This window comes from Neopsephotus bourkii, unplaced genomic scaffold (genome assembly GCF_033783945.1).
Source record: "Neopsephotus bourkii isolate Nb327-2 ecotype Australia unplaced genomic scaffold, CSIRO-AGI_Nbou_v1 NB_787, whole genome shotgun sequence".
Lineage (NCBI taxonomy): Eukaryota > Metazoa > Chordata > Aves > Psittaciformes > Psittacidae > Neopsephotus > Neopsephotus bourkii.
The window spans coordinates 2,980,456-2,995,227 of NW_026901283.1; the positions used below are offsets into that span (position 1 = coordinate 2,980,456).

The following is a 14,772-nucleotide window of genomic DNA, read 5'->3' on the forward strand; positions in this document are numbered from 1 at the left end:
TGTGCAAGCAGTCACATTTGACGCTCAGTGTTTGGAGGGCATCCTCAGCTAAGACTGTAGTGACAAGGTATCTTTTCACACAACAGCTCATACTGGTTGGGGAGCTGAGATATGAGAAACCCAAAGTTAACACAAAATTAAACCTGTAACTTGGAACTTGCAGCTGAGAAGTTCATTACTATTCATTTTAGGTGTTAAAATGTCTTTGAGGTTGGGGATCAGAAGGTGAGATGCTGCAAGGTTGCAAGGTAAGGTCTCTCAAGGCCAAAGTAGCATACAGAAAGGTGGTAGCTATTACATTAGGGAGCTTTGCAGAAGAGCAAGCTTAACAAACAGATCATATTTGATCCCTGCAAGGCGAGATGAGAAGTTTAATGCATAGCCTTCTGCAAAAGCAAAAACGTCATCGTTTATAACCTTTTAAGCAGCAATCTCATTGAAGGGAAATAACAGATAGCAATCTGGTTATTTATTTATTTGACATACTTTAAAAAAGATGAGAGCTAGTTTCTACATTTGTTCATCTTCAGAATGACATACAGCTCTCTGAGTAAGCCACACATAAGTTTTATAAACCCTGGCAATATATTTTGTTTTTTAAAGAGCTATCTGGTAAATCCAGAGACTAGCAGATAATATACTCAGCTTGAAAATGATAAGCATGGAGATATGAAAGCCATTTCTTTCCCTGATGTTGAAATAGGAAGATTAGTGAAAATGTCATGGCTTAGAATTCATGAAGCAATGTTTGCCTAATCAGCCATCAGACTATATTGACAGAAAACAGTATATTTGTATTTATTTCTTTTATATGGGGCAGTCTTTTCTAAAGGTATGCTGAAACATGTGTTATAAATACGTGTAGAAACCCCTATACATAAACTTTTGCATTATAAGGCTTATCTTCTAATTGTGTTATGTCTGTGATTAAGCATTATAAAACAGCTCATCATACAACCTGATGAATACTTGCCATAACATGCTCTGCAGGAGGGTCCTGCCAAAATACAGTGCTGCTCATTGCCCGTTTACCTTGATTAGGAGTATGGTCCATGTATCACTGGTGGTGCTGTGTCCTTTAGCTCTGGAAAAACTGGGAGATAAAGGTTTGATTTGCTTCTAAAGAAGTCTTGGCAGTGCCTGCTAGTGATGCCATATGGGTGGACATGTTCATATTGCTTCTGTTGTTCTTTGAGACGTATTTATGCTAGAAAATGCCAGATTTAGGAAGAGTGGGGGATAGAGTTTGCATAAGCATGTCCTATACATATAAATATAAAAAAATATATACAGACACATGTCTCCCTGCTCCTCAGCTAGAGGTTTTCCCCTCTTTAGGTCTGGACACTAATTAGAATGAGTAATTAACAAAAGCCATAAATTATTTAAACAAATGTGCTTGCTTCAATGAAGCTGGTGAGGGAGAGATCTGCTCTGCTGCAGATCTGCAGGCAGATCTGGAGGGGCAGTAACTTCTAACTAGGAGAGTGACTGGGACAAATAAACTCTTTGCCCATTAAACATTAGTACTAGAAAGGAAATGGGTGCCTTTGGCTCTTCCTGGTATGGGACAATCTTTGTGCTTTTCTGTTCCGCAAAGGGAGCAAGTTAGAAAATAGTTGTGCTTACACCTGAAGATGTTATGTTAGAGAGAGGAAGATGCTCCATGGTAAAGGGAGCTTAAGAGGTAAGTAAGGGATAAGGGACATAAAGCAGGAAAAGCACAAAATTTGATGGGACAACATAGGATAACTCTCTCCAGTTAGTAACCCTGTAATGGTAACCCATGGGCCCAGTAAATGTGCCAAAAGGTATTTCATGCTATTTTGAGGTTATATCACTCTTTTTTTTTTTCAGTCGAGCATGGGCAAAATTCATGTTCTCTGGGCTGGGCTGAGATTTATAGCAGTGCAGGATATTAGTACTTTTCTGATTACAGCTCTGTGGTGGTAGACTTCCATGCACCCCTCTTACTGCTGGAAGTGTGTGCTTATGCCTGTATGTGTATTAGCAGGGGTTGTTAATTTCTTTTGGATGGAAAACTAAAATTTGTGTCCCTTGGCTTCTTCCTAACTGAAAATGGATTTTTAAATATGTAAGAATCTGATTTTTTGGGAGCTTTTTTGTTTTTGATACCTTGGTCCTTTCCTGAGTCTATCATTTACATGATCATCTGTCATTAGGCACAGCAGGCACAAGGTTAATTGTAATTGTGCAGTCACCTGGACTATTGTTTGATTTGAAGCTGAGTTTCTCTGCTGTGTCAGGTCCAACAGTATATTATTTGAAAGCGTTAGTGCCAAGTTGCTCTTTAAATCTGCCAGGGAATGGAGGAAGAAGTGATTTAAGCCTTTGATTTAGCACTCTGTTCTTGCTGTCCATTTCAGGCCACTTTACTAGTGATAAAAGAATGTGAGTGGAATTAAAATGTAGATTTTTAATATAAAATCAAAGTTAGCAACTGAGAAAGTGTAACCCTTCATTTTGGTAACTTAATACCGTGTATCTTTGTTGACAACTCTATATGTAAATCACTAATTATTCTAAACTATTCAGTTCCCCTCCAGGAAATCTAGACTTCAACATTAAAGGCTAGCTATAAGGAATGAAAGCCTTGCACTGATTCCCAACAGGTTTTATTAAGCTGCAGAGAAAAAACAAGGATTTTTTGCATCATGAATAACAGTGATAGAGCGGTCAGCAATTTACCTACATCAGTGAAGATTACTGGGTTTGGGGCCATAACTGTAAGCACTTACAGCTTCAGTAATACGTGCTTACTATCTTGGTGGAGGAGCAAGGGAAGGAGGGCACAACTGGCTCTGCTCAGCCAAGGTCTCCTTTCATCACTTTACTAAATCTCTCATCTCTGATTACTGTCTCTTTTAAATGCTATATTCATTTTCTGTTTTCATCTTTGCAGCTTATTCTTACTGTATTTGATTTTAACCCATCTGTGTGCTTCTGGTCCAAAGTTCTTTGCAGGGAGAGGTGAACTGAGGGCTTCTAAATTCAGGGCTCCATAAGCAGAGCATGTTCCAATATTATTCCTAGAAGACAGCTTCACTACCTTCTGCTTCTTTTCTCAGGCTGGAAGAGGGCAGCCTTGGAAAGCAAAACTTCTTATTTAGATTTCTTCTTAAATTTAATTCTCAGGAGTAAAGGATAGGTTTATTTTTTCTTCCTTTCATTTCTCCTTTTAAAAAAAGAAGTAAGATCATCCAAAAATCTTTTTGTGAATGAGTGTACAGTGATCCCAGTGCCTTCTCCAGTGCTGGCCTTTTGTCTTCTTTCTCCTCCACTTTCTTTTTGTATCATTCTTGGCCACCTTTCTTGAAGGAGCTATTGATTAAAGGATGCAAACTGCCTTAGATCATGCATATCAAGCTGCTCTTTTTTTCAGGTTCTTATGTGAAGAGCATCCATTTTTGCACTGCAGTGCAGCTGTAATACCTGGTCTCTCCAGCTCTCTCTTTTTTTTTTTTTTTTACATTTCCTTTGCCCTCCCATTCTGCTAAATGGACATCTTGTCAAATCCTGTTTGCACAGACTGACAGCTATAGAGGTCTTGGAGAAAAAGCTAGATCCCTGCACATACACCTAACAAACAGAATCAAAATGTCAAAGCATAAGCGAAATATATCACTGTGCTTCCCTGTCAGATTTTGCCAATATCACCTGGAAAAATTGGCAGAGGAGCACCTGCAGCAAGTTAACCTATTTTTATTAACACTTGTTTCACATATTTGTATTTGGTTATGAATATAGGGACTGCTGGGGGAGAAAGTTTTCAGTTATTTCCTGGCAGGATGAAATGCCCCCTGTTCCTCACATCGAAAGACAGTCAAGGCTGTGAAGTCGCTTTCAAATAGCAGAGCAATTAATCATAGAACAGTTTGGGTTGGAAGGGACCTTCAAAGGTCATCCAGTCCATGCCCCACTCCGCAATGAGGAGGGACATCTTCAACTAGATCAGGTTGTCCAGGCTCACATCCAGCCTGGCCTTGAATGTCTCCAGGAATGGGGCATCCACCAGCTCCCTGGGCAACCTGTGCCAGTGTTTTACCCACCCTCATTGTAAAGAATTTTTTCCTCACATCCAGCCTGAATCTCCCCTCTTTCAGTTTAAAGACATCACCCCTCATCCTATCACAACAAGCCCTGCTGTAATAAAACAGTTCAAACAATGTCCCCATCTAATGACCTACAATGGGAAGCTGTATGGATAATAAAGAAAGAAAAAATAATTTCACAGCCTGTTGTTAAATTAGCAATTCTTCAGAGTCTCTAGAGTTCCTGGCAGAATTAATATGCACTCTGAAGCCTTGGACAGCCTCAGTGCATATCATTTACACAGCAGCTGTAAGAGCAAAATGCAGAGATGAGGAGAGATCCTCGATTGCAAGGGAAATACTGGAATTATCTATCTGCCTAGCAATCATTCAGCAGCCTTGTTCACAAATAATCAAGAAACATTTGGATTTGGATTACATCCCTCATTCTTTAAAGACAGAAGCAGCTGAAACAGTGGCTAGAAAATGATCTGTTAAGTAACACAGGGAAAAATAAAAGGCAGGGAGAAGAAAGTATACAATAAAAGTGTAATAAATTCCCCTTGTACTGAAGGGGAATATTTTATAGCGTTTTTCTGCAAATTCAATGCATCTACATAAATAATGTAGTGCTGCATTTAATTGCAACTATTTATTTTCAAATTTGGCTAGATGATGAGAGAATTTCTGTGTGGAAGAATGAACCATGTGTTTTTGTGACTTGTGTAACTTAAAAAGAATTAAACTGTGAATAGTATTTAGGCCTCAGGAGTTCCTAGCTTCTCTCTAGTGCATCTGAAAAGAAACCTACAATCAGGATTACATCCATGTAGAATGGATGCAGGATACTGGGGAGGACAAGCGGCAGGGAGGAAAATATTACCAGTCCGAAAATATTACCAGTCCCTACTTGATGCAGGAAACTCCCATTTGGTCTTTCAATGCAAAGCATACCACTTCCAATAAAAGAATAAATAGTGGCCTTTTTATATTTGCCTTCTACTGGTTGATCTGTTGGTGTTTGCGTTTTCAGGCTTTCTTCTCAGAAAGGCTAAAAAACTCTTTCCTTTTTTTTTTTTTTTTAATAACAAAACTGATTCTTCAGCATCTCCTGCAGTCTCCACCTCTCAGGGCTGCCGAGAGGACAAGCAGCATCCCCTTGTTCCACCTTTGCCAGCTGGGTATCCCAGGATAGATGCCACAATACATGATAAGGCTTTGAAAACAAGATGTGGAAGAGCTGTGGGATGGCAAACTGTTTGGGGTGTTTGTGTATGAGGCATAAGATGAACAGGTTGCAGTCTTCTCTTGCAAGGCCAAGCCCAGGGTGCAATGCCCTTGTGTCCACACCAGCATTCCCCTTTTTACTCTCCTATTTTCCAGTCTTCTCTTGAACAAATCAAATATGAATGGTTTCTATAAAGCAGAAGTGTTGGTTGTTTTTTTTTTTTCCCAAAGTGCCTTAGGAAGACTGTTCAAGTTGATGAGATGCAAGGGTGCAGAGAAGCAGTGGTAAATTACAAATAAAGTTAGTGCTGGGTTTCCAGGGTAAATAGGCTTGTGTAGGCGATGCTTACTTCTTTCATATAGCTGGAGAGCCAGCTGAGCTACATGTGAGCAACAGCATCCCTATATAATAGTTTCAGAATTAAATCTCCACAAGTCAAGCTTTGGCAGCTCAAAACCTCAAATAAAAAGCCTGTGAGAATGGCTAACATCACTGCTGCAGAGTTTGCTTTGCGCTAGTGCTCTCTAGTATGGGAAAACAGATTTGGTGGGAAGGAGGTTTTGGTGAGGCTTCATGTAGCAAGAGGGAAGGCAGTGTTTGCTTTGCTTTACTTTTTGCTTCATTTCTGAATTTCTGGATCAGTTGTGTATGTCAAACAACCATTTGGGAGGCAAGAATAAAGCCCATGAGAAGAGGCAGCGGGCAGGGATGCTAGCAGGACATCTCCCTCTCAAGTCTAAGATGCCTTGGTCTCAGAAAAGTGCTGTTTATAGTCAGATAAAATATCTTCTTGAGATAGAACTGTTTGGGTTTGGTTTTCTCTTTTCCTCTGGGGTTTTAGTGTTTTTCTGACTGGTCTGGAATCGCAGCAGTTCTAGCTCGTTTGTGGCAAGGATGATCCAATTCCAGCATCCAAAAGCCATGAGGCCATCTACTCAAATGGTATTGTGGTTGGCTCCAAAATCAGGAGGTTTAAAGTATCAAGTTGTATTGATTCATTTTGAGCTTGTTGCATGTTTGTTGATATGCAGCAAGTTTTCCTATAGGAATGGGAAAAAATTTTTATCTGCATGTGATGGGATAACCGCTTGATGTTTCTGCACTTCTGTGTGCATGTAGTGTAGCTTGCTCAGCATTCCTCATTAAATTTCTCAGGGTATTACTACTTGTCTTATCCTCGTTGTACCCACCCTTTGATTGCCTCCTAACTAAAGTCAGAGTATCTCAGGGTATGCATAGTGGGGGAGAATTCAGCTCAGAGAGACCTGCATCTGTAACTCCAACCATTGTGCTCCAATGCAAAAAGCCATGAGCTTCTCTGGAATACGGCATGACTGAAGGGAGATATTCCCCAAGAGGCATGCTCACATTTCCTTCTGTGTCCCTCTAAGCCACCAGCCTGCTGCAGGATTTTGCTTAGCAGCACCTGTATCTTAAATTTGCAAAATAAACCCCACTTCCCTGGAGTCACTTTCGTATGCATAAACCCATTTAGCACACTTAGTCCAGGCAACTCTAGATAAATCCTTCCTATCTTTTTTTGGTCAGAAGGACTGTGAACGATCCATCTCTGTCACCCTGTGATGGAATTTGAATAGATGTGTCTGGCGTGACATATGTTCAACTATAAATTACAGAGGAACAATTTTAAAATAAATTGTCTGAAGCCAGTCCTACATTTACCTCCTGAGGCAGCTGATCATAAAGCTTGAAGCAAACAAGTCTTTAAACATTGAGGTAGGGTTTGAAAGGATCCTTTTGCGTAGGTGTCAGCATCACCGTAGGTTGGTGGGATGCTGCCTATTTTGGACCAAAATAGTCAGCAGAGGAAAGGCTGATTTTATACCACTTAGAAATGTTGTCCACATAAATGAAGTTTCACAAGGTAGAACCAAGTAGAAGGAAATATTTTAAGCAGTTTTACTTCTCTTTACTGCCTGCATGTTTCAATCTATTAGTTCAGGCTAAAACCTTGAAATGTTGGTCAAGTAAAAACACATGACATAAATCATCACAATAAATCATCCCAAATGTCATATTTCTTAACCACGATGGGTTGCAATTGTCCAAGCCACAACATAATTACAGAATCTTTCTTTCTTTGCTGGCTGGGCTCCAGATCCCTATGGCGGACTGAACCAGAAGACTAAAACCCTTTTATTGTAGAATTGTGCCAACAAACATGCAGCTCTGAAGAGCACTGTTTTCCAAGAGATTTTGCCAACATGTCTTTGCATTACTCTCCGTAATACTTGCGCACAGATAGATATAGGGGGGTTTTGTCTGCATCATTTTCAGGTCTGATACCATCACCCTGTTGCCATTAGGGATGATGATTGCTATTTGCTATTCAGTCAATGCCTCTATTGAACTTGAGGGAGTTCTGCCGCTTGTCCATCAATCCTCCCTTCACTTAGAGTGCAATGCAGCTTGAATGTTTAAGTTGCCATTCGCACAACAAAGGATAACCTGAGGTGTGTGTCTATGCGTACAGAAGCTTCCAAAGCAGACTCTTGTGTCTCTTGGATTACACGTGGAGCCAGGCATCTAAAGTTATGTTTACAAGTGTGCAGAAGCAAATGTGTCCCTGCTGCCTTCTGTATCTTAAATCGTATTTTTCCCTTAGGTGCAGCATTGTAAATCATTGCTTCCTCTGTTTATGAGAATAAAATTATTTCAGTTTGTCTTGATTTACGAGAAAAAAAAACAACAAAACAGCAATTTGAGCATAATTTAAGTTCATCTTTTCCCCATACTTTGGAGAACAAGGTAAAGATGCATATATAGGTTTTATAGATAGAGGTTTAGAAAATTACAGAGGTATTTTATAGCTATAATAGACAGAAAGTCTGAGCAACAGTATGTGGACTGCCTTTTCGTACTATATGCCAGGTAGCTGGGGCTCAGTGGGACCAAACTGGGTCTGTCTCTTGTAACCAGAGAGCAAAGAGAGACACAGGTGCCGCCTGGGCTGAGAGCTGAAGGAGCCCTTGTACATGCTTGCAAGAACATGCAGCTGCTGGCCCCAGAAATTTTGGGTTTGCTAGGAAATGACACTTCATCTGAAGCAGTGCTTTCTCTAGAAATGGTCCAGTTTCTCACAGGTTGGTTTTTTGTTTGTTTGTTGTTTTGTTTGTTTGGGTTGTTTTTTTTTTGAAAGTCAAATTTGGGGAAAAAAAGAAAACAAACCAAACCAAAGAAAACCCAAACCACTTTGAGCTAGCCCCGCTGTCAGCACAGCTGGTGAGAGCACCCTTGCATGGTGCTGAGTGCTTTTGAGAAATCTTCTGTTTCCCCTAAAAACATTTATTTTTCATAGCTTGCTTTCCTTCTGCAAAATTAAACCCAAATGGTAGCATGGGTTTGCATATATGCCAGGATAAATCTCTTTCCCTGCTCCTCTGTCACACTGATGGGAGTTTAGGCTTGATTCAGGTTTTGCCTCATTGATTGCTTCAAAATCTTCTTTAGAGCAGCATAGGAATGTGCAGAAATATAGCCCATTAAGACCTTAATGTAAGCATAAGCATTTTCAACTGCATTGTGTTCCAAGTATTTTTATGGCTTGCAAATGTGGCTGACTTGGGAATTTGATTAATTTTTCAGAATGAAGCCATGTGATGAAGTTTTATGCCATTTAGAAGAAACACATTAATGTCATTAGTGGCAGTTAATTCTTAGTTTTCCAACAACTATGGTCATGTCATAAATTGCCATGTGACAATTCAGTGAGTCACGTGGTACAAAAAGTGGTATTTCAAAGGGAGGAACTGCAAGTACTAATTTATTTCTGTTCAAGTTTTCAAGGTTGTTTTGGTATTCAGAACTAGAGCTGATTTCAGTGCAGAGTGGAGGTAATTCTGCCTGAGTCAGTGTAAGGTTGGACAGAACAGCATCAAAAGACACTGTTTTCTTGAAACAAAAAAACCCCAACAAGAATATTTCCCACTTGAGATGCATGAATCAGCTTATGTCCAAGGTAAGGGACAAGTCTCTTTCTTCAAAGTGCAAAGCCTTCAGATACCCCACTTATCCTCACTTAGCAAGCTCCAGGAACCCATTTAAAAGAACCTTTAGCAGGTCTTGGGCTGCGGCACTGGGTGTTGAAGTTGCCAAAGGATGATGGCAAGTACAGTGGATTTAAGCAAACCAGCAACTTTGAATTACAGCATTTTATTAGTGGGTTTTTATTTAATTCCCTTCAAATTCCCAAGGTGTGCTGCAGGAAGCAACATAGCACCACTGTAGATAGAGAGACGAGCCCTAAAGGAGATATCACCAGGGCATTTTACACATTTGTCTATGGCTTTATAGCTTTGGCAGCAATTTCGATGTCGGCCTGCAGTTCAAAGAGAGCTGTTAGGGAAGTCAGGATTAGCTCTTGGGAGCCTACTTGTGAATTCTGCAGGAGGATGCTCAATAGTGGGTTGCTGTAGTTCTTGGAATACTTTTTAGAAGAGCATGGCAATCATCTGTTTATATTGGTTGGAAGATATGAATGCAGTCTGCTGTGGTTTTTGGTTTGTTTTTTTTCCTGAAAGTAAAAGTCTGTCAGGAGCACAAGCTGGAGCTTGGAGCCGCTCAGCAGTGTAATTGATTCCACATTGTAAAGATCTGTACCTCCCTAAACCCTTCTTTAAGTTTTGGATGCATCTAACAGGCAGCAGCCTCCTCTTGCTTCAAGGTATGGCAGCTCCAGAGATGAAAACAGGGGGTTGTTTATTTGTAGATTGGTTTTGTTCAAGTCTTTCAACTCTTGAGCCATATTCCCTGTGCCAGAGCGATGTGCTAATGAAGGCAGAGTTGATGAGCTACAGAGCTGCTTGCCTTCCTTTCTACTGAGCACACATGCATGCACCACATCTTGCTTGTATTTCTGCCAAGAGCCTGCTCAATGTGGATTATGGGTCTGGCATGGGGCAGAGTTTTATGCTGTAGTTGCTTCTAAGAACTGTGGTAATTTGAGCTGTGTGTCCCTGACAGAAGTTTGCAGTCTGGAAAAGCAAATGAGACTAAAGGACTGGAAGAAAAAGCAAAAGAGATTTTGTGTTTTGGGGAGGTAACCTGTTTCAGCCAGATAACCTGTGCTCTGTCTAGATTAGGCATCCTCATCCTCATTATTTTTTTGTAAGATTTTGTCCATTAGCTTTATTTATGGATTAGTGGCACTGCCTCATGAATTATACTTGTAATTTCTGATTACTGTGGAGACTAATTTGGTGCTCTGCAAGAGAGACTGTAATTCCTGTTTGAGCTTTGTTTTCTACGATATATGAAAGGTTGCTTTGCTGATCTTAAGCACTTAAGTAGTCTGAGCTTATCCTCCCAGCATTAGGAGAGTGCAAAGGGACTAATAGGTTGGACCTTTTTCATGATTCCTGGAGTTTCAACACTTACAGGGTCATGCTTCTTAGCTTTTTTATTTCCAAGGACAAAACTGGAATTCCTACTAAATATTGATTGGATTGCTTTACCTGTATGGCCATGTATGTGCCTGTGGATATGGAAAGACTTGAAGGTGGTTCTTGCTTCCAGCACTTGTAGCCTGTGGTTGGTGCAGAGGCAACAGGGTAGCCAGAGAGGGGAGAAACCCTGCCCATTGAATGAAGCTCAGGGGTGGTTGCAGTGATGCAGCTGTGAATCATCTCATGTTAAGGCTTGCAGAAAATAAGCTGTCAAGTAGTTGCAGCTGTTTGATTGTTACTCTGCCTGCTTCCCCCCACCTCGCACCCTCCACTGGTGCTCACTGTCTCTAGCACTGATATAGCACATCATAGCATATCATTTGAAGGGGGTGGTTTTCATCGTAAGAGTACAGGTGATCCCTCCTCCATCCACCCACATTTGAAGAGCCAGCTTCTCTCAGCACAGCTCTTGTAGGATTCTGTCTGCAAAGCCAGTTTCTAATCCAATCACTGCCAGTTTAAGGGATCAGTTCACACCATTGGTGTCCCAGGAGGTTCTTACTGCCATTGTTCATTGCAGCTATCTCTCATTGGCCCATCCGGAAGTGGGCAAACAGAAGACTGCACAGATGTTAATGCTCGGTGCCCACAACATTTTGTGGTTGCTACTAAGAATAAAAAGGGTGAAAATAATTGCTAATAATGGATGTGCTACTAAGAGAAACACATCACACTTGTACCTAACACCAGCAGGTTGTTTATGCATATTTGCTATGTATAAAAATACTCTTATTTTATTTTTTTCTAGCAACCAATTTCATTTAAAGTCTATTTTCATACATCAGTGGCTGTTAATCAGTTAAGGAGTTATCAGTTTTAATATTAGGAAGAAGCAGATCTCATCACCAGCTTAAAACTTAATTTATTTTTTTTAGCTGTCTTGCAGCAGATTGCGGGGAGTCTTGCGCTCATCTTAATTCTCCTCCTTTTCCCCCCACCTTGGAAATAGTACCCTTACATGTGTGACTGTACGGTGCTAGTTCTACATATCCTTTCAAGAGCTGTTGAATTAGAAATACTAAGATAAAAATATAAGAAGACTAAAATAAGATTCAATTAGAAATTAAACTCAAGACATGCATGTAATTTTAAAAAAGTCATGTATACTTTATGAAGAGATTGTAAGGTTGACTGTCAGAAGAGGAATAGTGAGATAAAGACCAAAACCCAAGGTATGTGCAAGGTGTTTGTGGCCCTATTCTACTCTGAATCCAGTTTCCAAAATACCTGAGATATTACCACCAGTGGCAGAAAAATGACATGGTACTAGCCCCTGCTTTTGGCTGTTGAGCTCAGACAAGACTGTGCCCGTCTGGCTACCATGATACCTGCTGTGCAGTGTGGAGGCATAAGATGTTCCTGGGTCAGCTTTCATCTAACAGTATCCATTTTATCACAGCATTCCTGTTTATTACAAGATTGTTGCTTGAACCATCTCATCCATCTATCCTCTCCCTTGTGTCAGGTACAAAGCAAACATAGGAAAGTATACAGAGAGAAGTGTTTTAATAGATACTAGTTATGTTTGAAACACCCTTGCAGCTACAGCTGCTTCTGCTTCTGAGCATGGTAGCGCAAGTGTGTTTCCCATCAGGAGTGGTCCCCAAGCTGCTAGCCATGAGAGGCTGGAAGGCTATGTTGGGGGTACCCTGCAAATCCTGTTCTGTCCTCCCCAGAGCATCTGATGCAGGAGCGTGGGCTTGGCATGCCACCACTTGCTATGCTAATTGTTGCATTTATTTTTATTTCCTGTGCTTCCTTTTTTAGCATATCCCATCTCCTGCCCCTGAATTCTTCCTTTGTATCCAACACAAGAGTATTTCGCTTAGATATGGTAGCACGCTACTCTTCTGGCTTCAGTGTAATTTAATATTCTTGATTGTTCTTTCTTCTGCCTTTTGGATAGGGAAGTGACTTGCCTGATGCATGGGAACCTGTGGATTATACAGAAATTGGTTCAGTTCAGTTTTATTTCACATGCCTTATTAAAACATGTGTTATTAGTGTTGCACATCTGTTGACTCTGTACTTATTCATAAAAACCAAACACTCCCTTTGAGCTGAGCTACATATCATACCATCATTAACAAGCTGCACCTTGTTGAAAGTCTGTCAAGGAAAACTGACTTATTCTTCATTTGCTGCTTTGCACAAAATAGAAACATGTTAAACTCTTGTGCTGTAATGATTTTCTGTCTGTCTTGATGGGACATAATGAGGTAAATTCAAATCATTTTTTGAAGGCTAATTACATCAAGTGCATGCTAGACATGGGCTGCCCTCATTAATGTTGCACATTTTTGTGCTTTCATTTCCCCATCTCTGTTGTCTGCAGGTGCAAGTGAGTTTGATTTGGCTTTGAAATACAAATTATAGGTTATAGAGGAGCTGTTTGGTGGTCTCCTCTCCCAGAAGATTCTCCAGCAATTGTGTAACAAGTCCTTGCTGTAGGAAGGGCAGCATTTGAAAGTGGTCATGAAGTAAATAAAACAACTCAACTCTGTGCTAGAAACTGAGGAATATACCATAAAGCACAAGAGCAGGTTGTGGAAAGTCTGCTAGCAACCATCAAGAATAAATTCAGCCCTAGGTCTGTTCACCGATCCTGGTGTACGGACACAAAGTAGATGATTGCATCCTTCAGAGCTCACAGCCTAGGTGCAGAGCACTAGTTGGATGATCAACAGTTTTGAAAATTACAGGATTTTACAGGGCTTTTAAAACCTGTAAATCCCTCCAGTTCTACTAATTTCTTTGCCTGTCTTGTGGGAAGAAAAGGGAGTTTGGGGAAGGTATGGGAGGGTGCCCGGTTTGGGGAGGTCAGCAGGGATGCTGGAAATGAGTGTCCCATAATGACATAGAGAGATGGAGAGGCTGCATATGCATGATGGAGATCTGGCAGCCTGTGGTGGGCTTGTGAACTGCTTCAGGGTTGCATGGCATAGAATGGGTGAGCTTCATGTTCTGAGTATGTCTGTGGAGTTGAAGTTCTGGATGTTCTTGGATCACATCCCTTTTGATTCATGGGTGTTCCTGATCAACAGACTTACTGGTTATCTCCAGGAGTTAGAAGCTGATCTGCAAGTCTCTCACCTTTGGTGAAGCTAGCAGCATAAAAGGGAAGATGTTGAGACTGTTCTCTGGTACTGAGGGAAGCATATCAGTTTTAGAAGCAGTTGTCTTAGTTGGTCCATCAGAGGAAAAGGGATCTCTAGCAATGAAATGTACTTTATCTACCATGAAGATGAATTCTGTCATTACTGGCTGAATTTTAGCACATGATCTTCATACTATGTTTGTCTGGGGCATTCCTGATGGGATAATATTAATGTTTTTTTTTTTTTTGTGAGCTCATTTTCTTTGCAAACTGACTACAACTGGGGAAGTTTGAATGCAGATGGGATTTCCAGGTAACTTTCGTAAGTCTGACAGTAGACCTGGGCATCATTGGTATCACACTGGGCAGAATCATTTTAAAGCATCTCTGAAGGAAAAAGAAAGTAGCAGTGTCCTGGAGCTGCTTTAACTTATCTCCATGTCTCTGCTTTTTGAGAGAAGCACAAAATCAAGTTTTTCTCCTTTTGCTAACAGTGGGTTTGTAATTCTGTATATAACAGTGTGATTACAGGGCCAGCTGCTTTTGTGCTAATGGCAGGGTGAATACATGCAAACCTATGCTTTTCACTGCTTCTGGCTGAGTGCACGCACACAGGTGAAGTGCAGAGTGCTGTGCTGAGGTGAAAGTGCATTTTTCAGGAGGCTGGGAACAAGATGTTACTGTATTCACTTAAAATTATTAAAAAAAAAAAAAAGAAAACAATAAATGTTCCTAAGCTACAGTAATCCATATGTTTGTGAGAATGAAAAACAGCTCTTGTATCAAGTCTTTGTGCCTTGTCATGCATATATATTGGAGCTGGGATGGTTCAGGCTATACCCAGAGCAGTCTGTCTTGTATGGAGCACTTTAAAATTCATCATAGGTTTGCAGAGGAAAAGACCCTAGGGAAGTAACCTTATCACAGTGT

At 40.6% G+C, this 14,772-nt stretch overlaps 1 protein-coding gene across 9 annotated transcripts in view; it reads left to right on the top strand.

Moving 5' to 3' along the window:
* EPHA5 (EPH receptor A5) overlaps positions 1-14,772 on the top strand; it is a 197,366-nt gene that overhangs the window by 91,862 nt on the left and 90,732 nt on the right. The gene's annotated exons all lie outside the window — the stretch shown is intronic.